The sequence below is a fragment of the Pseudophryne corroboree genome, chromosome 12, assembly GCF_028390025.1.
Source record: "Pseudophryne corroboree isolate aPseCor3 chromosome 12, aPseCor3.hap2, whole genome shotgun sequence".
Classification (NCBI taxonomy): domain Eukaryota; kingdom Metazoa; phylum Chordata; class Amphibia; order Anura; family Myobatrachidae; genus Pseudophryne; species Pseudophryne corroboree.
This window is the reverse complement of record NC_086455.1, coordinates 34,488,645-34,515,787: the sequence shown is the minus strand read 5'-3', so window position 1 is coordinate 34,515,787 and position 27,143 is coordinate 34,488,645.

The window sequence follows — 27,143 nt, the reverse complement described above, 5'->3', positions numbered from 1 at the left end:
ATTGACAATTTTTGTGTGATTTTGTTGTCAGCACATTCAACTATGTAAAGAACAAAGTATTTAATAAGAATTTCTCTAACGTCCTAAGTGGATGCTGGGACTCCGTAAGGACCATGGGGATTAGCGGCTCCGCAGGAGACTGGGCACAACTAAAGAAAGCTTTAGGACTACCTGGTGTGCACTGGCTCCTCCCACTAAGACCCTCCTCCAGACCTCAGTTAGATTCTTGTGCCCGGCCGAGCTGGATGCACACTAGGGGCTCTCCTGAGCACCTAGAAAGAAAGTATATTTAGGTTTTTTATTTTCAGTGAGATCTGCTGGCAACAGACTCACTGCAGCGAGGGACTAAGGGGAGAAGAAGCGAACCTACCTAACAGGTGGTAGTTTGAGCTTCTTAGGCTACTGGACACCATTAGCTCCAGAGGGATCGACCGCAGGACCCGACCTTGGTGTTCGTTCCCGGAGCCGCGTCGCCGTCCCCCTTACAGAGCCAGAAGCACGAAGAAGGTCCGGAAAATCGGCGGCAGAAGACTTCGGTCTTCACCAAGGTAGCGCACAGCACTGCAGCTGTGCGCCATTGCTCCTCATGTACACCTCACACTTCGGTCACTGATGGGTGCAGGGCGCTGGGGGGGGGCGCCCTGAGGGCAATAAATAACACCTTGGCTGGCAAAATATACATCATATATAGTCCCAGAGGCTATATAGATGTAAAATTACCCCTGCCAGTATCACAGAAAAAGCGGGAGAAAGTCAGCCGAAAAGGGGGCGGGGCTTCTACCTCAGCACACTGGCGCCATTTTCTCTTCACAGTGCAGCTGGAAGACAGCTCCCCAGGCTCTCCCCTTTAGTTTTCAGGCTCAAAGGGTTAAAAAGAGAGGGGAGGCACTAAATTTAGGCGCAATATATGTATACAAGCAGCTATTTGGGGAAAAATCACTCAGTTATAGTGTTAATCCTTGCATTATATAGCGCTCTGGTGTGTGCTGGCATACTCTCTCTCGGTCTCCCCAAAGGACTTTGTGGGGTCCTGTCCTCAGTCAGAGCATTCCCTGTGTGTGTGTGCGGTGTGTCGGTACGGCTGTGTCGACATGTTGGATGAGGAAGGTTACGTGGAGGCGGAGCAGAGGCCGATAAATGGGATGTCGCCCCCTGTGGGGCCGACACCAGAGTGAATGGATAGGTGGAAGGTATTAACCGACAGTGTCAACTCCTTACATAAAAGGCAGGATGACGTAACAGCTGTGGGACAGCCGGCTTCTCAGCCCGCGTCTGCCCAGGCGTCTCAAAGGCCATCAGGGGCTCAAACAACGCCCGTTACCTCAGATGGCAGACACAGATGTCGACACGGAGTCTGACTCCAGTGTCGACGAGGTTGAGACATATACACAATCCACTAGGAACATCCGTTACATGATCTCGGCAATGAAAAATGTGTTACGCATTTTCTGACATGAACCCAAGTACCACATAAAAGGGGTTTTATTTTTGGGGAGAAAAAACAGCCACTGTTTTGTTCCCCCATCAGATGAATGAATGAAGTGTGTAAAGAAGCGTGATTTCCCCCGATAAGAAACTGGTAATTTCTAAAAAGTTACTGATGGCGTACCCTTTCCCGCCAGAGGATAGGTCACGTTGGGAGATATCCCTTATGGTGGATAAGGCGCTCACACGTTTGTCAAAAGGTGGCACTGCCGTCTTAGGATACGGCCACCTTGAAGGAACCTGCTGATAAAAAGCAGGAGGCGATCCTGAAGTCTGTATTTACACACTCAGGTTATATACTGAAACCTGCATTTGCCTCAGCATAAATAGTGCTGCTGCAGCGTGGTCTGACACCCTGTCAGATAATATTAATACGCTAAGACAGGGATAATAATATTTGGTAACATTGAGCATATTTAAAACGTTGTCTTATATATAAAGGATGCACAGAGGGATAGTTGCCGGCTGGCATCCAGAATTAATGCAATGTCCATTCTGCCAGGAGGGTAGTAGAAACCCGGCAGTGGACAGGTGATGCTGCATTTAAAAGGCACATGGAGATTCTGCCTTATAAGGGTGAGGAATTGTTTGGGGATGGTCTCTGGGACCTCGTATCCACAGCAACAGCTGGGAAGAAAAATGTTTACCTCATGTTTCCTCACAAAAGCCTAAAGAAAGCACCGTATTTTCAGGTACAGTCCTTTCGGCTTCAGAAAAGCAAGCTGGTCAAAGGCGCTTCCTTTCTGCACAGAGACAAGGGAAGAAGGAAAAAGCTGCACCAGTCAGCCAGTTCCAGGATCAAATATCTTCCCTCGCTTCCTCTGAGTCCACCGCATGACGCTGGGGCTCCATAGGTGGAGACAGGTGCGGTGGGGGCGCGTCTCGGGAACTGCAGGGATCAGTGGGCTTGCCCACAGGTGGATCCCTAGGTTCTGCAAGTAGTATCACAGGGATACAGGCTGGAGTTCGAGACGACTCCCCCTCGCCGTTGCCTCACATCAGCCTTGCCTGCTGCCCTCGGAGAAAGGTAGTACTGGCGGCAATTCACAAGCTGTACTTCCAGCAGGTGAAATCAAGGTACCCCTCTTTCAACAAGGCCGGGGTTACTATTCCAAAATGTTGTGGTACCGAAACCAGACGGTTCGGTGAGACCCATTCTAAAATTGAAATCCTTGAACACTTATATACGAAGGTTCAAGTTCAAAATGGAATCGCTCAGGGCGATTATTGCAAGCCTGGAAAATTTCAGGGTATCACTGGACATCAAGGATACTTACCTGCATGTCCCTATTTACCCTCGTCACCAGGTGTACCTCAAAATTGTGGTACAGGATTGTCATTACCAATTCCAGCCGTTGCCGTTGGTCTGTCCCCGGCACCGAGGGTATTTACCAAGGTAATGGCCGAAGTACTTATCCCGTACTTGGACGATCTCCTTATAAAGGCGAGGTCCAGGGAGCAGTTGTTCGTCGGAGTAGCACTATCTCGGGAAGTGCTACAACAGCACGGCTGGATTCTGAATATTCCAAAGTCACAGCTGGTTCCTACGACGCGTCTAATGTTCCTGGGTATGGTTCTGGACACAGAACAGGATAAAAAGGGTTTCTCCCGGAGGAGAAGTCCAAGGAGTTGGCGTCTCTAGACGGAGACCTCCTAATACAAATACAGGTATCGGTGCATCTATGCACGCGAGCCTTGGGAAAGATGGTAGCTTCTTACGAAGAATTTCCATTCGCCAAGTCCCATGCAAGGATCTTCCAGTGGGATCTGTTGGACAAGTGGTCCGGGTCGCATTCTCAGATGCATCGGCGGATAACCCTGTCTCTAAGAGCCAGGGTGTCGCTGTGGTGATGACTGCACATCTTCTAGGGGGCCTCAGATTCGGCATACAGGACTGGGTCCTGGTGACCACGGATGCCAGCCTTCAAGGCTTGGGGGCAGTCACACAGGGAAGAAACTTCCAAGGCCTATGGAAAAGTCAGGAGACTTCCCTACACATAAATGTTCTGGAACTTTGGGCCATTTACAATGCCCTAAGTCAGGCTAGACCCCTGCTTCAACACCGGCCGGTGCTGATCCAGTCAGACAACATCACGGCGGTCGCTCATGTAAACCGACAGGGCGGCACAAGAAGCAGGATGGCGATGGCAGAAGCCACAACGATTCTCCGATGGGCGGAAAATCATGTGTTAGCACTGTCAGCAGTGTTCATTCCCGGAGTGGACAACTGAGAAGCAGACTTTCTCAGCAGACACGACCTCCACCCGAGAGAGTGGGGACTTCATCCAGAAGTCTTCCAAATGATTGTACACCGTGGGGAAAGGCCACAGGTGGACAGGATGGCGTCCCGCCTCAACAAAAAGCTACAAAGATATTGCGCCAGGTCAAGGGACCCTCAGGCGATAGCTGTGGACGCTCTGGTAACACCGTGGGTGTACCAGTCGGTGTATGTGTTCTCTTCTCTGCCTCTCATACCCAGGGTAATGAGAATAATAAGAAGGAGAGGAGTAAGAACTATACTCATTGTTCCGGGTGGCCAAGAAGAGCTTGGTACCCAGAACTCCAAGAAATGATCTCAGAGGACCCATGGCCTCTGCCGCTCAGACAGGACCTGCTGCAGCAGGGGGCCTGTCTGTTCCAAGACGTACCGCGGCTGCGTTTGACGGCATGGCGGTTGAACGCCGGATCCTGAAGGAAAAGGGCATTCCGGAGGAAGTTATCCCTACGCTATTTAAAGCTAGGAAAGAAGTGAACACAAACCATTATCACCGCATATGGCGGAAATATGTTGCGTGCTGTGAGGCCAGTAAGGCCCCAAAGGAGAAATTTCAGCTAGGTCGCTTTCTGCACTTCCTACAAGTCAGAGGTGACTATGGGCCTAAAATTGGGTTCCATTAAGGTCCAGATTTCGGCTCTATCGATTTTCTTCCAAAATAGGACTGGCTTCACTGCCTGAAGTTCAGACTTTTGTTAAGGGAGTGCTGCATAGTCAACCCCCGTTTGTGCCTCCAGTGGCACCGTGGGATCTCAACGTAGTGTTGGATTTCCTGAAGTCGCATTGAGTTGAGCCACTTAAATCCGTGGAGCTACAATACCTCACGTGGAAAGTGGTCATGCTGTGGGCCGTGGCGTCGGCCAGGCGTGTATCAGAATTGGCGGCTTTGTCATACAAATGCCTTTATCTGTATTTTATATGGATAAGGTGGAATTGAGGACTCGTTCCCAATTCCTTCCTAAGGTGGTATCAGTTTTTCATGTGAACCAACCTATTGTGGTGCCTGCGGCTACTTGGGACTTGGAGGATTCCAAGTTTTCTGGACGTAGTCAGGGCCCTGAAAAGTATATGTTTCCAGGACGGCTGGAGTCAGGAAAACTGACTCACTATTTATCCTGTATGCACCCAACAAGCTGGGTGCTCCTGCTTCTAAGCAGACTATTGCTCGCTGGATCTGTAGCACGATTCAACTTGCACATTCTGCGGCTGGACTGCCGCACCCTAAATCTGTAAAAGCCCATTCCACGAGGAAAGTGGGCTCTTCTTGGGCGGCTGCCCGAGGGGTCTCGGCTTTACAAATTTGCCGAGCTGTTACTTGGTCGGGTTAAAACACTCTTGCAAGAGTCTACAAGTTTGATACCCTGGCTGAGGAGGACCTAGAGTTTGCTCATTCGGTGCTGCAGAGTCATCCGCACTCTCCCGCCCGTTTGGGAGCTTTGGTATAATCCCCATTGTCCTTACGGAGTCCCAGCATCCACTTAGGACGTTAGAGAAAATAAGATTTTACTCACCGGTAAATCTATTTCTTGTAGTCCGTAGTGGATGCTGGGCGCCCATCCCAAGTGCGGATTGTCTGCAATACATGTATATAGTTATTGCCTAACTAAAGGGTTATTGTTGAGCCATCTGTTGAGAGGCTCAGTTGTTATCATACTGTTAACTGGGTATAGTATCACGAGTTATACGGTGTGATTGGTGTGGCTGGTATGAGTCTTACCCGGGATTCAAAATCCTTCCTTATTGTGTCAGCTCTTCCGGGCACAGTATCCTAACTGAGGTCTGGAGGAGGGTCTTAGTGGGAGGAGCCAGTGCACACCAGGTAGTCCTAAAGCTTTCTTTAGTTGTGCCCAGTCTCCTGCGGAGCCGCTAATCCCCATGGTCCTTACGGAGTCCCAGCATCCACTACGGACTACGAGAAATAGATTTGCCGGTGAGTAAAATCTTATTATTTCATTCATTCAGCTCTAGGAGGTGTTATTTTAGTGTTCCCCTTATTTTTTTGAGCAGTGTATATTGTTGCTTTTCTAAGCTTTTTTAAAAATTTTACTTTAAATGGATTTTCTCTGCAGTAAGAAAATTAAAAGGAATCACGCTGATAATAAACTAATGATAATAGCATAGTTCACATTAGAGATTAGTGACATTTTCTAAATTGTTCCGCAATATATTCACTTCATTTCCCATTTGGCTATGAAATTTTACATGTTTTCAGAATTTGGACCTAAGTGCTCCCTGCCTTACCTCAGCTACAGAAAGAATTGGCTGTCATCACCCCAGCTCTATATATGGACTGTAAAATCATCAAAATGTAAATGTACAAACACTTGGCCTAATTCAGACCTGATTCAGACCTGTTTGGCGATGCCTGTTGTTGTTTGGTGACATGCATGTTCATTGTGATGCATATGCATGCACAGTTAATCGATATTCGCCCAATGGGGGTCATTCCGAGTTGATTTCTCGCTAGCAGTTTGTAGCAGCCGTGCAAACGCTATGCCGCCGCCCACTGGGAGTGTATTTTAGCTTAGCAGAAGTGTGAATGAATGTATCGCAAAGCGGCTACAAAGTTTTTTTGCGCAGTTTCAGAGTAGCTCAAAACCTACTCGGCGCTTGCGATTACTTCAGACTGTTCAGTTCCTGTATTGATGTCACAAACCCGCCCAGCGTTCACCCAGCCACGCCTGCGTTTTTCCTGGCACGCCAACATTTTTCTGAACACTCCCTGAAAACGGTAAGTTGACACCCAGAAATGCCCACTTCATGTCAATCACTCTGCGGCCACCAGTGCGACTGAAATGCTTTGTTAGACCCTGTGCAAAACTACATCGTTCGTTGCAATAGCATCCGCATGCGCAGAACTGCTGTTTTTTAGCCTGATCGCTGTGTTGCGAACAAATGCAGCTAATGGTCAACTCGGAATGACCCCAATGTGCGAAAACGCACAGCAGCGATCAGGTCTAAATCGGACCATCTGGGGCAGATGTATTAACCTGGAGAAGGCATAAGGAAGTGATAAACCAGTGATAAGTGCAAGGTGATACACGCACTAGCCAATCAGCTCCTAACTGTTAATTTACATATTTTAGCGGATTGGCTGGTGCGTGTATCACCTTGCATTTATCACTGGTTTATCACTTCCTTATGCCTTCTCCGGGTTATTACATCTGCACCTCTGTGTGAAACAGAACTGTGCAGGTTAGCAGAGCAAACATGAAACTCAAAGATTTTTTGCCAAAATTTCACACTGCTATCACATTTCTGGTGCAACCAGTTTGGTTGACTAAGGACCCGATGCAACATAATTTGGACTTTGTTGCTGATACCCTGAAGGTCATGCCCCCGACACACACACACACACACACACACACACACACACACACACACACACACACACACACACACACACACACACACACACACACACACACACCACACACTCACCACAGGTAAGTTGAGCTGGATTTGGGCAGTACACAGGCTGATGTGATGATGAAGTAGTAGGTAGTATGTAGCAAGTAGGTTCTTAGGCTAATGTGGAGTCCAGTGTCAGGCATGTATGTTCGTCTGTGTAAACAATATCATTGAACATCATAAATTTTGTCATTTTTTATTTTAGATAAATAGTCTGATACCCATATATAAAGACACTATGGGCGATATTCAATTGTTTTGCGCACCCAATCTCCCGTCTAAAGTGATGGGAGATTGTGGGGTGCAATTCAGTTATTTTTTTTTTTCACACTGACCGTAATCATAGAGTTCGGATATAGCCACACACAGCAGCTAAACCCAATCAATTTGCTGGGCGCAATCGCAAAAAGTGCCATTTGAATGGCAAAATGGGGCACTTTTCACGCATTTCAGCTCGCCACCCCCCCCAGGGGTGGTGAGCTGAAATGCAGGCACCAGCAGCCATAATTCCCGATGGAGCAACAATCGAATTGCTCCAATGGGCATGATCTAGTGGCTGCCTGCGCTTGCCACAATTGAATATCTCCCTATATGTCCAAAAGTATGTGCACACTCTTCTAATTAGACCACTAATGCCACATCTATTGCTATCAGGTGCATAAAATCAATAATACAGTCATGCAGTATCCATCAAGCATCAGGAGTGGGACAGGTCATACTGAAGAGCTTAGAGATTTTCAATATTCTACCTCCCAATTGTCCTTATTTTTGTGGGACAGGCCCGTTTTTTGGTACTGTCTGCTGTCCCACCAGCGGGCCACAGTGGTCCGCAGCGGGGGTGTCAGTTGGGAGGCTTCTGTCAGTCACTGCAATGCACAGCGTCTATTCACTAGAGATGAAGGGAGAGGGGGCATGCCAGCAGCTCATAGAGCGCTGGCCATACCCCTATAGTGATGGGAAAACGGGGCATGGCTTGTGATCATGGCACTCTTGTGAACCCCACCCCATTTTCTATAGACCACTCCCCCTTTTTGGGCAGACACAGCTATGCCTTGCTATAGTGTCCCTCTTCATCTTCACCCAATGTTGGAAGATATGCAATTTGGCACTGACATAGGTTGCCATTTTTCCAACAAATCAGTACATCACATTTCTACCCTGATAGATTAGCCCTGGTCAGTGGTCACCTGTAAGTGCTGCTATTGTGAAGTGATATCGGAGCAACAACAGCTCAGCCAGTAGGCTGTACAGGCTCACAGAATGAAAATGAGAGGCTGAGCTTGCAGCGCATAAAAGTCTTCTGTTACATCTCTTAATAGTGAGTTTCAAACTGCTGCTGGAAGAAACATCAGCACAAGATCTTCAGGAGTTTCATAATTCAGGCTTCCATTGCGTAACAGTTGCATGCAAATCACTGATCACCATAGGCAATGGCCAATGTTATTTGGAGTGGTGACAATGAAACAGTAGAAATGTATTACCTGGAATAATAAATTGCACTTCACTATTTGGTAGCATTACCAAATGAGCATTGCCAAATGTTGGGCGTAGAAGGAATAATGGTCTGGGGTGGCTTTTATGATCAGGATAGGGCCCCCTAGTTCCAATAATTAGATATACATCAGACTGGAATCTTAGTAACTGTAATCAGACTACAATAACTGTGAGACTGTAAACTTCATAACTGCGATTTGAAGACAAAAACTGTGAAGACTGGGAACTTGATAACTTGATCAGAAGACAATAACTGTGAAGACTGGAAACCCTGAAATGCAGCGGCTACAATAGATGAGATTAGAAATCCTGTAATGCTGTGACATGAAGAAGTGAGGTTAGAAATCCTGAAATGCTGCAGCTTGAATAAATGAGATTAGAAATCCTGGAATGCTGTGACTTGAAGAAATTAGATTGGAAATCCTGAAGTGCTGCGACTTGGGTGAACCTTGAAAACATAGATTGCTGAAGACTGAAACCAGAACAAGTGGAACATGGAAACTCGAACTGCTGAAAGCTGAAGCTACAACAAGAGATGCTTGAAAACAAGAACTGCTGATGACTGAAGCTGGGTAACTATATAGAGACCAATGAAACCTCCAGCAGCATAGGACCCCCGTGAAACACTGCCTGTTGGGTGGACGATCCACAGGGAGCGGCGCCGGACCCATGCTCCGGCTTAGAGTGCAGCAGAGAGAACAATGAGGCACTAAAAAAATGGATTAGGAGTCTTCAGGGATTTAGCAACCAGAGTGAAGTACATGAACCACTGCAGGAGCACAGAGCTGAGAAGCTTGACTGTAATTAGCAACTTAAAGCACTGTCAGTGTTACCATGGTTCAAACCCCTTTTAAAGGAAGTGACAAGCCAGGATTGGCTGAAAAACTCAGGAGAACTGCCATCGGCTAAAAGTGCATGGGTTTGGTCTCCAACATGGCTGCGCCCAGGAATGCAGACACACAAGGAAGCACTCACCTGTACTTGCTATCCCTGAGCTCCAGAGCTGCCCACTACAGGCACCTCAGTCTGCCTCCCCATGCCTCCGCCAGGAGTGAAGACCAGCCACTAGCAGCTGTAGCACCGCCAGCACCCACACCGGTAGTCCTGGAGATCCTGCATTGCGGGTAAGTCTCCAGACCTTGACATTATAGAAGCTTATTGGATAACAGATAACTAGATTTAGAATGAGTAATATGGGACATTTAAAGTACCAGTACTCTTTGATTCTTGCTTTTGTAAGACTGTGTATGTAATATATATTGTGGTAGAATGAAGATAGGTGGCATTGGTAGGTTACTGATTCATATATCCAGGTATGACCACATATATGCAGCCCAGGTAGGGCTGAGGCAGCCAGGTCAGAAGGCCAGTGGCCATACCTGCAAGATGCAAGCTGGATTTTGAGAGAATTTTTGTTAAGTTGTTTGCAGACCAGCTGAGTCTTGAAAGACACGGTAGGGCTGAAACAGTACGGTAGTGCCCTGAATGGGGACTAGGCTGTTTATTATTTTATGTTCATTTATGATGTCATTAAAGCAACATTTATTTATTTTAACCCGGACAAGCTGTATGGAGATGCTTATCTGGCAATTTAAACACTGTATCATATATCACTCTGCTGCACATAATACTCCACAATGTTGCAATATATACTGTATATTATAAAATAGTAACATTGAACAGATACTTAAAAAACAATAATTTGTTGCATGTAGAAGGGAACTAAAAGTTTAGTGGAACTGTAGTGGAAGTGGAAGTATTTTTTATGTCATACTCTTAGTTGTGTCTCTTGGGGTCTATTTATTGATGAAATTCTTCTTCAATATCATGTGAAAATGTCAGTTTCCGCTTTAAGAATAGTCACTCTTTATGTATTATACCACAGTCAAAATTATTTGCAATGAGTACTGCAGTCTGGGCCCATTTTACCAAACTCCAAAAACCTAAGCATGACTAGTTTAAGCTTGTCCCTGTTAGCTATACTAGCTTCAGATAGCGGCATTACAGAATGTAACACCTTCTTATGGAGGCATTCAGATCACTTACTGTCAGCCTCAGTGCTCCTCCCCTCCTATGATTTCATTGTGAGTATGCAGTGTTCTGGCCAGCAGCAAAGTGATATTGGCATCAATCCCTTTACTGTCCACCTCTTCACTGGGACTGGCTCAATGGTGGTCATTCCAAGTTGATCGCACGTAGCAACTTTTTGCTGCTCGTGTGAGCAACTTGATGCCACCTATGGGGGAGTGTATTTTACCATAGCAGGGCTGCGATCGCTTGTGAAGCCCTGCTATGCTAAAAAAGTTTCCTGCAAAACAAGACCAGGGTCAGACCTACTTACCCTGTGCGCATACCTTCCAACTTTGAAGGGGGAGGAAGAGGGACCCCTGTGCGGCGAAGCCACGTGTGACCAGAAAAGGGGCGTGGCTTGTCATGGAAGGGGCATGGCATCTGTCGAGTGGGCGTGGTCGAGCACCACGGACCTGTTTTCGGCATTTTGGGGGCGTGCCAGCTGGGCAGTCCCCTGCTCCTCTCCCAGAATTGAATAGATGCCGTGCACGTGCGCACGGCATCTATTCAGTGATCACCGGCTGCTTTGCAGAGCAAAGCAGCGGGTGATCAAAGCCTCCCCCAACTGCCCCCCCGCCCGCGGGACACTGCGACCCGCGGAAGGGATAGCGGGACAGTGTCCGAATAGCTGGACTGTCCCGCTGAAATCGGGACAGTTGGGAGGTATGCCTGTGTGACAGATCCAGCTACGAAGGACCCGGGATTGAAATCAGACATCCGCCCTCCAAACGCCTGGACACGCCTTTGTTCAGATCTCCAAGCCTGGAAAACGGTGAGTAGATTCCCCCAGAATGCCTCCCCGCTGTCAATCTACTTGCGATCACGCTAGCGATTACTTTCTTCTTTGTTCTGGCCACAGCCCGGTGATGACCGTCGCCAGGCAACAATGCACGTGCGCAATGCTGTTCTGACCCGTTCGCACCGCAGTAAAGAACCGCTGCGTGCAAACAGGTCGGAATGACCCCAATATGAGCTGCTGTCCCATCAAGAGTTTGTTTAAATAGCTACCACAAGTCAGTACATTTTGGTGTGATACGATGCAATGGAAAAACTACAATGAAGGGAGGGGTGTAATGAAGTCAGAGTTCGGCGGCCCTGCCTGATTCCAGCTGAACACTGACTAGTACAAGGCTAAACCTATGCCTTGTACATGATTGCCCCTTTAAAAAAAACCCGTCCAAGTTCAGCCGGCATTCTGCACAGCCGCTGAACTTGGACTTCATTACATTCCGCCCTATAAATGGGCCCCTTGTTTAAAACTTTATTAGTATTCATAAAATGTTTCTCTAGACATGAAGCAATATAAAATCTTTGTGAACTAGTGATTTGACTAGGCCTTAAGTAATGTAAGTATGCAAGTAATGTTAATGTATGTACAGGGGACTGCAGCAGATATTGAATGTATTGCAGCAGTTCCCTGTTTTCGGTCACACAAAGCAGTCCCCATAAGACTGTTTGGGGGCTGCTAATATCATATTTATCAAGCTCAGGAAACTGCAAAGCATTCCAAAACTTGTATCCAATAGCTAACACCATTTCTAGATGGCATTAGCCACTGTAGGTCATGTATTACATTAAGCAACACCTTTTGGGAGAGGGATCCAAAGGGACTGTCCACTAGCACCAGGGCCATAACTAGGTGTGTGCTGATGGTGATGGTGCCTTGTCCACGGCGCACCATCTGGCATCACCCCCCCCCCACACACACACACACACGGCCATTATCTTCAGTATGTCAGTACTGAAAGTCCCGCCGCTGCTTGTGTTCCACCTGTGCAAGGGCTGGGAGCGCAGCCATAGCCTCCATCTGGCAGCACACAGCTTCCCCCTGTCCTGCCACTGTCCCCGAGTTCCGCTGCCTATGCGAGGGTCTGGGAGCTCTGCTGCCGCCAACAGCTGACAAGACTTATGTCTCCACTCCATCCCTGAGTCCTGCCGCCTCTGACAAGGCATCTGGGTGTTGCTATGTAGCCGGTAGCTCCTGGACCTGATGAGTGTCTCTGTGTCCCCGGGATACCGGAAAGTCCCACCGCCGCCACTTGTGTTCTGCCTGTGCAAGGGCTGGGAGCACTGTCGTAGCCTCCATTTGCCAGCACACAGCTTCCCCCTGTCCTGCTGCAGTCGCCGAGTCTCGCAGTCTCTGCGAGGGACTGGGAGCTTTGGTGATGCCTGCAGCTGGCAGGACTCGTGTCTCCACTCCATACCTGAGTCCCGCCGCATGCCTCCTGCTGCATCTGACAAGCCATGTGGAGTGTTGCTGTAGCCGGTAGCTCCCAGGCCTGATGAGCGTCTCTGTGTCCTCGGGATGCCAGATCGTGCCCCCTCACACGCTCTCTCTCACCCTCTCTCACACTCCCTCATGTGTGAAAAAAGGGGGGATGCCTGCCTAATGTGTAAAATAAAAAAAGAAAAGGGGGGGACTGCTGATGTGATGTGTAATGTGATGTGTAAAAATAAATAAATACATTTAAAAAAGGGACCCTGCTGATTTAATGTGTAAAAAAAAAGGGTCAATGCTGCTGCCTAATGTGTAAAAAAGGGGGACTCTGCTACCAAATGTGTAAAAAAAAGTGGACTCTGAAGCCAACTGTGTAAAAGGGGGACTTGGCTTGCCTAATGTGTAAAAAGGAGACTCTGCTTGCTTAAAGTGTAAAAAGAGGGACTATGCCTGCCTAATGTGTAAAAAAGGGGGGTTTTGCCTTCCTAATGTGTAAAAAAGGGGGACTCTGCTGCTGTAATATGTAAAAAGGGGGACTCTGCTGCTGTAATGTGTAAAAAGGGGGACTCTGTTGCTGTAATGTGTAAAAGGGGACTATACCTGCCGTACTGTGTAAAAGAGAGCTCTGCCTAACGTAATGTGTAAAATGGGAGCTCTGTGGCCATGCCCCTTCCCCATGAAGCCATGCCCCTATATTTTTGGCACACGCATTGACCCTGTTTGGTATATGGGGAGGGGGCGCCAATGCTGTTTCTTGCACACAGCGCTAAAATGTCTAGTTACGGCACTGACTAGCACATATGTGGCCTGACTACACATGCACAGTAGCATGGCTGGGGTCTGAACCTGGAAGTACATTGCCCCCCCCACACACACACACACACACACACACACCTGCTTACCTGTTACCTACTTGGCTGTTGCATAGCAAACCGAAGACAAATTCCTAGTATACGCAAGTATACCTGGCCAATAAAGTTGATTCTGATTCTGATTCTGATGGAGCGTATTACATATTGCAGGGATGGACTTCTAGTAGGGTATCCGGTCTTTAGGTTGACAACACTTAGGTTGACCACTATTGGTCGACATGGTTATTAGGTCGGCATGGTCATTAGGTCAACATGGCAAAGGTCGACGCATGAAAAGACATGATTTTTTTTTCACTTTTTAAAAAACAAATTGAACTTTTTCATACTTTACGATCCATGTGGACTACGATTGGTAATAGTGTGCCGTGTGCAGCAGTAGCGGAGAGATACACCTTGCCCGAAGTATGGTGAGCAAAGTGAGCCATGTGATGGGACACGGTGCACTAATTGGGGTTTCCGGTCACTTTACAAAGAAAACAACACCAAAAAAACTAAAAGAGAAAAACTCATGTTGATCTTTTTCCATGTCGGCCTTTTCCCTGTCAACCTAATGACCGTGTTGACCTATTTCAGGTGTCGACCTAGTAACTGTCTACCAATAGTGAATGACGTAATGACTGTCGATCTACAGATGAAGCTGCACTCATCTCAGGCGGCTCCATCGCAAATGAGCAGTCCCAGCGTGACTAGGCAATCCGTCCGCCTAGTCACGCCAGGAGTACACAGAGATGCTTCCATTCAGAGCGTCTCTGTCCGGGCACATGGACGGAGATGCTCTCCATTCAAGGAGAAAGGCGTGTCCAGGCGTGCGCGCTTAGTCGCAGATGGAGCTTCGACTAGCGTGGCTCCATCTGTAGTTAATGTTGACCCAACGAACCACACCCTCTAGCAGATGGGTTCCTAGCATATTTTTTTTGTTCAGACAAAAACTTTTATCTTTTTGCCACAATAAGAGATTATTTTTATTGGGATCATGTCCAGATATTTGGTAAATATGCTCCCTAAACATTTTTGATAGTGATATATATCAGAATTTATCTTTTCTTTTTTACTCAGCAGAATACTTGACTTTGCAATATTTTGTGAGTTAATATAGTTTCTAGAGTATAGTATATGAACAATCTAATACTAAACACAAGCACACACACACACACACACACACACACACACACACACACACACACACACACACGCACACACGCACATATTGTACCAAGTACGAGTTATCTTTGGAAAGTATCAGTGTTGTAGAAACTATACAAACTGCTTTGGGTTCACTTTGACCAAGAAAGAATAAAGTCACAAAGCAGAAGAACTTAGAACTGCGATCACAGATGTCACTTGAATTTATAGGGCTCCAGAGACTTAAAAGATTCATTGATTCTCTGCTGATCTTCTCATTTGTCAGTTTGACCTTTAGATATAAAAAAAACAATATGACCTTGCCGTGAAAACGATAGATATAAAATTTCTAAGAAGCACCTTCCTGCAAATGACATATTCTCCGAGCCGCATACAGTATAGTTAGTTATAAAATATTCCAGGGTAGTTGGATTTACAACATCTAGATGACACCAGATAAAAAAATAATCCTTGTTGAAAGCTAGAAGAAATATCAAATTGCTGTCATCATAAATGTCACATTTGATATGGTTACATGTGTAAAATACAATACTTTAAATAATCAAGTACTAAGGATTTGAGGAAGGGGAATCCCATGAATACACATTACTTTAGATAGTACATGGAAATATGATGACACCAAGTTTATAGTACAGTACCATATGTTCTTCATATTGAGCTTTTATCATTCTACATTATCACATAAGACTTCTGAATGATATAAGCAACCAAAAACTTTCCCTGGTAGTTGGAAATCTAATCATTGATCATGAGAGTATTTTCTTTTTGCTCTACTGTAAATATAACATACTAATATTTTGGACCCAATATCGCTGGGTGGGCATTTAGCTATTGTGCCTGGTGCTAAAGGGGTTTCTTATTTTTCTCTTTCTTTCCTACTTTCCCCTCTACTTGCCCTGCCCTTCTCCCTTTCAGAACTCTATTGCAGAAATGCAGCTGCGGGGACATCTCTTCTTAGATGGAGACCACGATAATGCAGTGCTGAGCCATGGGACTGACAGAACTATGCAGGAGCTTCAGGATCCAATGTCAGCCACTAATATATATGCAATTATATAATACTTACATCAGGCAGCTAGTAGAACATATTATGGCTCTCGGAGCAAACAAGGGCCAATATTTACTAAGAATTCGAGTTTGTCCGATTTGTGTTTTTTTTTCTAAGTCCCAATCCGAGAATTCACTAAGCACCAATCTCGGCAGTGTTTGGACTATTCGCAATTGTTTGATTTGCAAAGTTCCGAAATACGAATGAATAGACCATCGGTCAAACACGGCTGTTATTTCATACAATACGGGCATTCACTATTCATTCGTATTTGGGTGTTAGTTTCTGAGTGCTCAAGTGCGGGTCTGTTTTTTTTCGAATCGTTAAAAACAGCAGCAAAAAAATAGACCTGCTTTTTCCAGTCGAGTTTGGATAACCATGCACGGATCAGTGAGATCTGTGCATGATTATCTATGGGAAAGGGGTGGTTTAGTGTAAAACTGAAAATAAAATTGCGTGGGGTCCCCCCTCCTAAGCATTACCAGCCTCGGGCTCTTTGAGCCGGTCCTGGTTGAAAAAATATGGGGAAAAAAATGACAGGGGTTCCCCCATATTTCTTCAACCAGCACCGGGCTCTGCGCCTGGTCCTGGTTCCAAAAATACGGGGTACAAAAAGCATAGGGGTCCCCCGTATTTTTGAAACCAGCACCGGGCTCCACTAACCAGGTACATAATGCCACAGCCGGGGGACACTTTTATACTGGTCCCTGCGGCCCTGGCATTACATACCCAACTAGTCACCCATGACTAGTGAATCAAGGGGTCCCCCCCTCCAGCCACCCAAGGGCCAGGGGTGAAGCCCGAGGCTGTCCCCCCCATCCAAGGGCGGCGGATGGGGGGCTGATAGCCTTTTTAAAAAATGTGAATATTGTTTTTAGTAGCAGTACTACAAGTTCAAGCAAGCCTCCCCCACACATGCGGTGGAAAACTGGGCCCACTGGTACCTGTAGTACTACTACTAAAAAAATACCCCCCAAAAAACAGGACACACACCGTGAAAGTATAAGTTTATTACATACATGCACACCTCCATACATACATACTTACCTATGTTCCCACAAGGCTCGGTCCTCTTCTCCATGTAGAATCCTTAGGGTACCTGTGAAAAAAAATTATACTCACATAATCCAGGGAATCTTGTATTCTTTGTATAATCCACGTACTTGGCAAAACAAAAAAACGGAAACCCGACCACGCACTGAAAGGGGCCCCATGTTTACACATGGGACCCCTTTCCCTGACTGCCAGGACCCCCCCTGACTCCTGTCAAAGAGGGTCCCTTCTGCCAATCAGGGAGTGCCACGTCATGGCACCCTCCTGATTGGCTGTGTGCTCCTGTAGTGTCTGTCAGGCAGCACACGGCAGTGATACAATGTAGCGCCTATGCGCTCCATTGTAGCCAATGGTGGGAACTTTGCGGTCAGCGGTTGACCGAAAGTAACCTCACCGCTGACCGCAAAGTTCCCACCATTGGCTACAATGGAGCGCATAGGCGCTACATTGTATCTGTGACGTGTGCTGCCTGACAGACACTACAGGAGCACACAGCCAATCAGGAGAGTGCCACTACGTGGCGCTCCCTGATTGGCAGAAGGGACCCTCTTTGATAGGAGTCAGGTGGGTCCTGGCAGTCGGGGAAAGGGGTCCCATGTGTAAACATGGGGCCCCTTTGAGTGCGTGGTCGGGTTTCCATTTTTTTGTTTTGCCAAGTACGTGGATTATTACAAACGGACGCAACACACAGGATTTAGGTGAGTATAATTTTATTTTCAGGTACCCTGGAATCGCCGTTGAGACGTGGGCCGAGTCGGCATGTGAACATAGGTAAGTATGTGTGTGTCGGAATGTATGTAATAAAGTTGTACTTTCAAGGTGTGTGTGTCCTGTTTTTTTGCAGAAGAACTATAGGTACCAGCGAGCCCATTTAACCCCCGCATGCTGGTACTTGTGGTTCTCCAAGTACCAGCTTGTGGGGGAGGCTTGCAGGGACTTGTTGTTCTTGTGCAAAAAGCAATATTCTTTTATTTTACACTTGGCTATCAGCCACCCATCCGCAGCCCATGGATGGGGGGGACAGCCTCGGGCTTCACCCCTGGCCCTTGGGTGGCTGGAGGGGGGGACCCCTTGATTTAAGGGGTCCCCACTCCTCCAGGGTACCCCGGCCATGGGTGACTAGTTAGTGATTTAATGCCAGGGCCGCAGGGACCTATATAAAAGTGTCCCCCGGCTGTGGCATTATCTCTCTGACTAGTGGAGCCCGGTGCTGGTTCAAAAAATACGGGGGACCCCTACACTTTTTGTCCCCCGTATTTTTTGGACCAGGCGCAGAGCCCGGTGCTGGTTGATCAAATATGGGGGAACCCCTGTCAATTTCACCCCCATATTTTTTCAACCAGGACCGGCTCAAAGAGCCCGAGGCTGGTTAGGCTTAGGAGGGGGGACCCCACGCAATTTTTTCCAGATACTTAAACACTTTAAACACCTTTTTAAGGTACACAATGAAGCCCTGCATGGATCTCCCAGATCCGGACGGGATTCCTTGTGTTTTGTCAGGCAGTGTTTTACTCATCACTCCCGTAAAACACTGCCTGATATTACGAATCACATCGACATCGGAAAAAACGATTGTGCAAAACTCGGCAGCTTAGTGAATGATCGTATCAGGATTCAAAAAGTTGCAGTAAAATGCTCTCGATACCATTCGAGTTCAAACACCCTTCAAAACGGCCAAAACACGAATCTTTGTAAATATACCCCCTTGTGTTTTGTCAGGCAGTGTTTTACTCATCACTTCCGTAAAACACTGCTTGATATTACGAATCACATCGACATCGGAATAAACGATTGTGCAAAACTCGGCAGCTTAGTGAATGATCGTATCAGGATTCAAAAAGTTGCAGTAAAATGCACCCGATACCATTCGAGTTCAAACACCCTTCAAAACGGCCAAAACACGAATCTTTGTAAATATACCCCCTTGTGTTTTGTCAGGCAGTGTTTTACTCACCACTTCCGTAAAACACTGCTTGATATTACGAATCACATCGACATCGGAATAAACAATTGTGCAAAACTCGGCAGCTTAGTGAATGATCGTATCAGGATTCAAAAAGTTGCAGTAAAATGCACCCGATACCATTCGAGTTCAAACACCCTTCAAAACGGCCAAAACACGAATCTTTGTAAATATACCCCCTTGTGTTTTGTCAGGCAGTGTTTTACTCATCACTTCCGTAAAACACTGCCTGATATTACGAATCACATCGACATCGGAATAAACGATTGTGCAAAACTCGGCAGCTTAGTGAATGATCGTATCAGGATTCAAAAAGTTGCAGTAAAATGCACCCGATACCATTCGAGTTCAAACACCCTTCAAAACGGCCAAAACACGAATCTTTGTAATATACCCCAAGGTGCGTAGGGCATGAAAAGTAATCTGTCCCTCTTTCTGAGAGTGCTACTGGTTTGCTTCCTGTTCCCCTGAATGCTACCATTGTGTGAATGGTTCTTTAGGCCTCCCTTCATCCTCAAAACTATACTATTCTGGTTCCAGGCCTTCTCTGTTGCCATTTCCCATTTTCTCATTACTTGCACTTGGTGGTAGCTGTCAGTTGGTGATTTGTGAGTGCCGTCTGTTCAACCTGTCACTATAGAAGACTATTACTTCACACAGTAGTACCCTTTATACACATAATGCCCACAGTAGTAGTTTCTCTTACACATAATTTCCACAGTAGTGCCCCTTATACACATAATGCCCACAGTAATAGTTCTCCTAAAACATAATGGCCATAGTAATAGTGCCTTTTACATATAATACCCACGGGTTAGGTATAGGATTCCGACAGTTAGGATGCCAGTGGTCAGAATACTGACAACAACATCCCAACGTTCAGCATCCTGACACATTTAGGTAAGCAGGCTAATCTTTCTCCTTACCCTCCCTCTAACCCTCCCTACCTGCAACCTAACCCCAACCTTCCCATCCTGCAGCCTAACCCTCCCCTCCAGCAGCCTAAACCTACCCCCCCCCCCCCCTCACAGTCTAACCATAACCTTTCCATACTTACATTTGGGATGATTACTGTCTAGATTCTGAGTGTTGTTGGGATTCTGACACTGGTCTTCTGACCGATGACATCTTGACCATCAGGATTACAACTACATTCCATGCCCACAGTAGTAGAGCCCCTTACTGTTAATACACAAAATAGTAGTGCCCCTTACACATTCCCACAGTAGTGCCCCTTACACATAATGCCCAAACTAGTAGTGCCCCTTATACATGTAATAATACACATATTATCATATACTTCCTGATCAAAAGAGCAACCTACAGATGTTTCCTCATACAGTATATTATTGATGCAATCGCCCCTCCTGGTGCACCAGGTGCTGTGTGACTCTTCTAGTGTCTGGCATGTTATTGCGTCTTTTTACCTGAAACATTTGTCTCAGTGGCAATGTGATGTCACTAGGACACACCGTAAGACTGATCTGATTGATTTCATATGTGACATTATACCTCTGTGTGCAATTGAATCTGAATCTGTATATGAATTGCTACAATGCAGAGACCATTGCTTGTTTCTATACAAAGATACTTTGTGCTACTGCACATTTACAGATTCAGCCGCACACAGATATACAAGTGCTTCATACCAAATTAATCAGCAGTCTCTTGATACATTCTATCTGCATCACCTTATAACTAAGACACATTTTTGGGTACAAGATGCAAAAAATGTGCCTAGTGATAGCAGAGTCACACGGGACTTGGCAGCTCATTTGCGCAAATTGTCTTGTGTCAGGTTTCTCGTGTCACATTTACATAATTTGAAGTACATTCTATCAGGACTTTAACTCCTTCCTCTCTGCATGTTGCAGATACTGTATTTATCATGCTTCTGGGCAATCTAAACAATTTCTGGAACATTTTTCTGCCTGGCTCTCTCAGTTCCTATCCTCTGACATACACACAACCAACATGGGTGATTTCAATATTCCAATTGACTGTACACAATCTCTGAATGCCTGCAAACTACTCTCTCTAACCTCCTCTTTTTGCCTCTCCCAGTGGACTGACCCCTCTACTCACCAGGAGGAATACTGCCTTGATCTTGTGTTCACCATACCATGTTCAGTGTCTGAATCCTCTAACACTCCATTCCTTCTATCAGATCACATATCTTATCACATTCAAGCTCTCCCCCATTACTTCAAACTCAATGTCAATGAAGTCTTCCAATACTCATCAAATCCACAGACACATTAACACTATTCATTTTCAAGAACTTTCCACTTCCCTGCCATTTCATCTTGGATGAAATCTTGCCACATCAAGTTCAAGTTTTCCAAAATAGAATTAATTATATGTCCACCAGCCAATAGTAGTTACCTACTGTACCTGATATCTGTATCACTGTTGATAACTCAACAATCAACCCTACCCACAAGTTCGCTTTCTCAATGTCATCCTGGACTCTGAACTGTCCTTCATTCCCCACATTCAATCTGACTCAAAATTTCAATCTTCTGTGAAACTAGCCAGTGGGAATCTGGGCTTATAGAGGAAAGACAAGCTTAGTGCTGTGTCCCGTGCAGCGGTAGCTCAGTGAAACACAGTGGAACTGCTTAGCTTAGGTAAGGCAGCCAGCACATACAGTATATTATATGCAACATTACATGTATGTTTATATGTGTTAACCCTCCCATGAAATGTGTGGTTTGTGATGCAGCCCACGGGCAGCAGCCACCACTGGCTGTTTCAAGACATGTGCTATCCAGTAGCGGCTCTTGCCACGGGCAAGCATGACTTTTGCCCGGGGCGCAGCTGTCCCGGGGGCGCCGCCGCCGTGGCAAAAGGCACTACTAACTAGGATGGCGGCGGCGGTGGTTAGGAAAAGGTCCTCTCTGCGAAGGGAAACTAGACACGCAGTGAGGTAGTGTCTAGTTTCCCTTCGCGGAGAGGACCTTTCTGTGCGGCGCTATGGGAGAGACGTCATGACGTCTCTCCCATAGATCAGAGGAGCGGTGTCGGCAGCGGAGATGGAGTGCAGTGGTCGGGAAGCAGGAACGGGGCTGGTAAGTATTTTTTTTTTTTTACTAGGGGCACAGCTACTGGTGGGCACACTAAGGGGGGCACAACTAATGGGGCCACAACTAATGGGGGCACAGCTGCAGGGGGCACAACTACTGGGGGCACAGCTGCAGGAGGCACAACTACTGGGGGCACAGCTGCAGGGGGCATAACAGCTACTGGGGGCACAGCTGCAGGGAGCACAACTACTGGGGTCACAGCTGCAGGGGGCATAATAGCTGCAGGGGGCACAACAGCTGCAGGGAGCAAAACTACAGGGAGCAAAACTGACCACGCCCATTTCCTATGAAGCCACGCCCCCATTTTTTGCACGCGCCTGAGGTGCGTACTAACCCTGTTTCACCGTTGGGGGGCACCAAAGGAAACTTTCGCCCTGGGCGCCACAAGGTCTAGAACTGGCCCTGGTGCTATCTCTCCGATTTCTCTATGCTATCTGTACACTATTTTGAGTCATAAGTATAAATTCTTGTTTCTCCTGACATGCCTGTCACTAATGCTACTGCTTATTAAGCTGAATGTATCTTTTGATATTACAGACTCAAAATTTGCATGGAATTACACCTTTTTCTACATGCAGTTTTCTTCCTATGTACAGTACATTTGTAGCACTTATGCATCCACTTATAAATCAGCTCCAGTATGTTTAGCCATGGCAGAAAAAAAATCATATTAATTAGATGTGTGGTGTGCAGCCTAAGTGCAAATTCGCTGACACTGCCAAATAAAAGTAAAATGTGTCTCAACAGCAGAATCGTGAATACTAACAACAAATGATTAATCTGTAACTCCCAGTGCAGTTTACTAAGGTATCTGAGCTATGCATCACGTTTTGAAGAATACTCAGTTGTTTTACTTTTTGGAGACCTGTTAAGAAGTGTTCAAAATTTCACAAAACATCTATATTATATTGTACTTTTTCTAAAAAGATATTGGGGGTCATTCCTAGTTGATCGTAGCTGTGCTAAATGTAGCACAGCTACGATCTTCTTCCCTGACATGCGGGGGGACGCTCAGCACAGGGCTAGTCCACCCCGCATGTCAGTGCTGCCCCCCCCCCCTCCACTGCACAAATACAAAAGCATCGCAGCGGCGATGCCTTTGTATTTGAGGAGTAACTCCCAGCCAGCGCAGCTCCTGCAGCTGGCCGGGAGTTAATTGTCGCTGCCGCTGGCCGCAGCGGCGTCGTGAGATGTCATGCAGCCGCTGCAGCCTGCCCCCCCAATGGTTCGGCCACGCCTGCATTGGCCGGACCACTCCCCCTAAATGGCGGCTTAACACCGCCGTTCAGCCCCCTCCCGCCAAGCGACCACCTCTCTCAGAGGCGATCTCTAGGCAACGAAAGCTGCCATGTGCTGGCGCACTGTGTCACCAGCGCATGCGCAGTTCCAACCCGATCGCTGCACTGAGACAAAGTGCAATGAGCGATCGGGTCGGAATGACCCACATAATCTTCATTGGTCTTAAATTAATACCTGCTACAGATGTCGGCTTGCATATTATGTTTCTTTTGGTGAACAAGATGATTAATGTTGCCATTGAAATTTCACATGTATCGCAGAGGTATCTGGATTATTGGTCGACCATGAAAAGGTCAACAGTCGTTAGGTCGACCACTAATGATCGACATGCATTAGGTTGACATGGTCAAAAGGTCAACATGGTCAATAAGTCGACATGTAAAAGGTTGACAGTGCTTATGGTCAACAGGTAGACATGGTTTGCAGGTTCAAATAGTCAACACACATATGGCCAACACACACATGGTCAACACAGCTTTTTTGGTGGGTTAGCATTTTAATCAACTTTTTCATACTTTACCATTAATGTGGACTATGATTGTGAATAGTAACCACGCCCAAAGCATGGTGAGCTAAGTGAGCCATGCGAGGGGACACGGTACACTAATTGGGGTTCCACATGCTTTTATTGATTAAAAAAAAAAAAAAAAAATTACAAATGTTATGTCAATCTTTTTTTATGTCAACCTTTTGTCATGTTGACCTTTTCATATGCCCACCTTTCGACCGTGTCGACCTTTACTACTGTCGACTTTATGTTGACCTAATGACCATGTCATGCTTTTAACCCTGTTGACCTAATGTATGTCGACCATTAGTGATATTGACTGTAGACCTTTTGCTTGTAGAGCTGTACCCATTGCAGCAGTTCAGGTTGCTACAAGGAAGTGTGAAGTTCCATTGATACAATCTTACAACTTTGCTTCACAATTCCAAATGTGAAATTTCATATTTTGCTTTTTTTATAGACTTCAAATAGAGCCAGCTCCACGGTGTATATTTACTAATGTTCAATTTTCAGTTTTGAGGGATTTTGCATTTGATCTCCATTCAACTTACATTTGATTCTGACTTTGGAGATTTACTAAAGGCAAAATTGAATGTCAAATCAAACATAAATCCTAATTCGACTCAAATCCCACTCAAAATCGAATTTTAGCAACACATCAATGTTTTCTCGTAGTCAGTTAAAGGATTACTTAATTTACTATCATTTGATTTGCAAACTGAATGCAAATGGAACTTAAAATCGAACTTCAAATCCCCAAATGAATAATATAATAACAGACGGGAGATTTGAGCTTCAAAGCACCATTCTATTGGTTGGAAATTAATTGTGATGACATTAAAAGTTTCCAAAAACATGTGAGACAGTGTGGCTGTAGGAATAATGGTGGTCATTCGAGTTGTTCGCTCGTTGCCGTTTTTCGCAATGGAGCGATTAGGTGGAAAATGCGCATGCGCATGGTACGCAGCGCGCATGCGTTCAGTAATTTAACACAAAACTTTGGAGATTTGCACAAGCTCGAGCAATGTTTTTTCATCGCTTGAGTGATCGTAGTGTGATTGACAGGAAGTGGGTGTTTCTGGGTGGAAACTGGACGTTTTCAGGGAGTGTGCTAAAAAACACAGGCGTTCCAGGTAAAAACGCAAGAGTAGCTGGAGAAACAGGGGAGTGGCTGGCCGAATGCAGGGCGGGTTTGTGACGTCAAACCAGGAACTAAACGGACTGAGGTGATCGCAGTCTAGGAGTAGGTCTGGAGCTACTCAGAAACTGCAAGGAATTATTTAGTAGCAGTTCTGCTAATCTTTCGTTCGCTATTCTGCTAAGCTAAGATACACTCCCAGAGGGCGGCGCCCTATTGTTTGCAATGCTGCTAAAAGCAGCTAGCGAGCGAACTACTCGGAATGACCACCAATGACTGCTCAAGGCTATGCTATGCTGTGCACCTACCTGGGGTGTGAAAATCACCACCTGACTGTGATAACTCAGGAGAATCAATGAGAGCAATATTGGCAGTTTAATGAGGTATCCCGCAACCTATGCAGGCCTAGGATCTTTCATTGGCGGATAAACGTCAATGCTTTGTCTGCTGGTGAGGTCATACAGATGTTCTATCTCTCATGTTCCAACATAATGCTGTATGGTCTCACCAAGACTTAGCTTGAGCCAGACACTGCATTGTCACATGCCATATCAGGCCTACACAAACTGCTGTGTGTTTTGCTTTTCTTTGCTACTGGCTCCTGTCACTCAGTTTCAGGTAGAGTGCTAGGTATTTTCCAGCCTACCTGACACAAGTAATGTGGACATTGATCCCCCTATGCAACACCTACATCTGCTTTCCCAGCCAGGAGTTTCAGTGGCATGAACTTTAGGTAGCTTTCTATAGTGTCTCAGTCATGCCTAATGTTCTGGTAGCTATAGATTGTACACACTTTGGGCTGAGACCATGTCCGCAACTAAAGGGGCTAGGGAGGTGTGTGCACTGGGTGCCAAATTTGAAATGGTGATGAGATGCAGTAGAAGCAGAGAGGAACAGGAGCTCTGCATTGTGGAGTTACATCAGCCGGTCAGAGCCCTGAAATTATCATCAGACACGGGGGATCTGCAAGGCTTGAAGCTAACGCCGCTGGAGGAAAGTCTATTTCCACTGGAGGAAAGGAAGGATGCGCATACAGGGAGCTGCAGTACCAGCAGGGCTGGCTGCCTCATTACGCACAGTAAGCAACTGCATATGGCGCCATCTGCCCGCTGCTGCTGTGCTCTTTGTTTCTGTGAAGTTACCTGTGGCTGCCGTTGCCTACCGGCGTAGCTGACTGATCCTGACTGGACTCGGAGTGACTCTGCAATATACAGCCAACGTGCACCCCCGCATAAAGTACACAACCCGCCAGCAGCCAGAGTCCCCAAGAGTTCCCATCCTAGCTGGTCAATCCAAAGCTGCCGAAAAGCATGGTGGAGATTCACATGTGACCGCAACCATGAAGTGCGGTACTGTTGCATCCGAAGGACAGCAGTTAACACACTCCTGGCCAGAGCGGCAAACACCAATAGCACAAAGTGGAATTTTGCCCAACCACCAGGGATTCTGAATAATAAGACGGACAGCACATTTAACAACTGGAATGCTTCACCAGGGTAAATCCAGCTGCATTCAGATAAGGGCTTACCGGTAAGTGAAATTTGTGAGTGGGATGCCACATCAACACAATACACACCACCAGAAAGTTTTAACGCATCAGACTCAGTGCAGTCACCAAGGGTTGAACATAGGCTCCGGGATTGGAGGACTATGGGTAAACTTGCTCCTAAAAAAAAATCACCTTATCCACACAATCTGTGGGACTCCTCTTCTGCTGACACTGCATTGATGGTGACCGACTATTTCCTTGTCACCCCTTTCTACTTCCCCATTTATTTAATATAAAACAACACTGGCATTATGCTGGCAGGTCCACATTAAGGTACACAGTATGGCCAAAGATCAAGCAAAATTGCAGCAAACTATAAATAGGGCTTCACTGATGGACCACATAGGAATGTAGCTTAGTCATACTTGTTTAACAAATCATTGTTGCTTTTCCTGCAATCAGTTCTCTCTAGCGCGCTTCCATGTCCATTGTGTTGGTCCAGCCAGAAGGCCAGAAACAACACGATGGGGGGCGGGAAGGATTATATTTATTTTATTTATTTATCTTTTTTTGGATGGTGGGAGCAGCGCC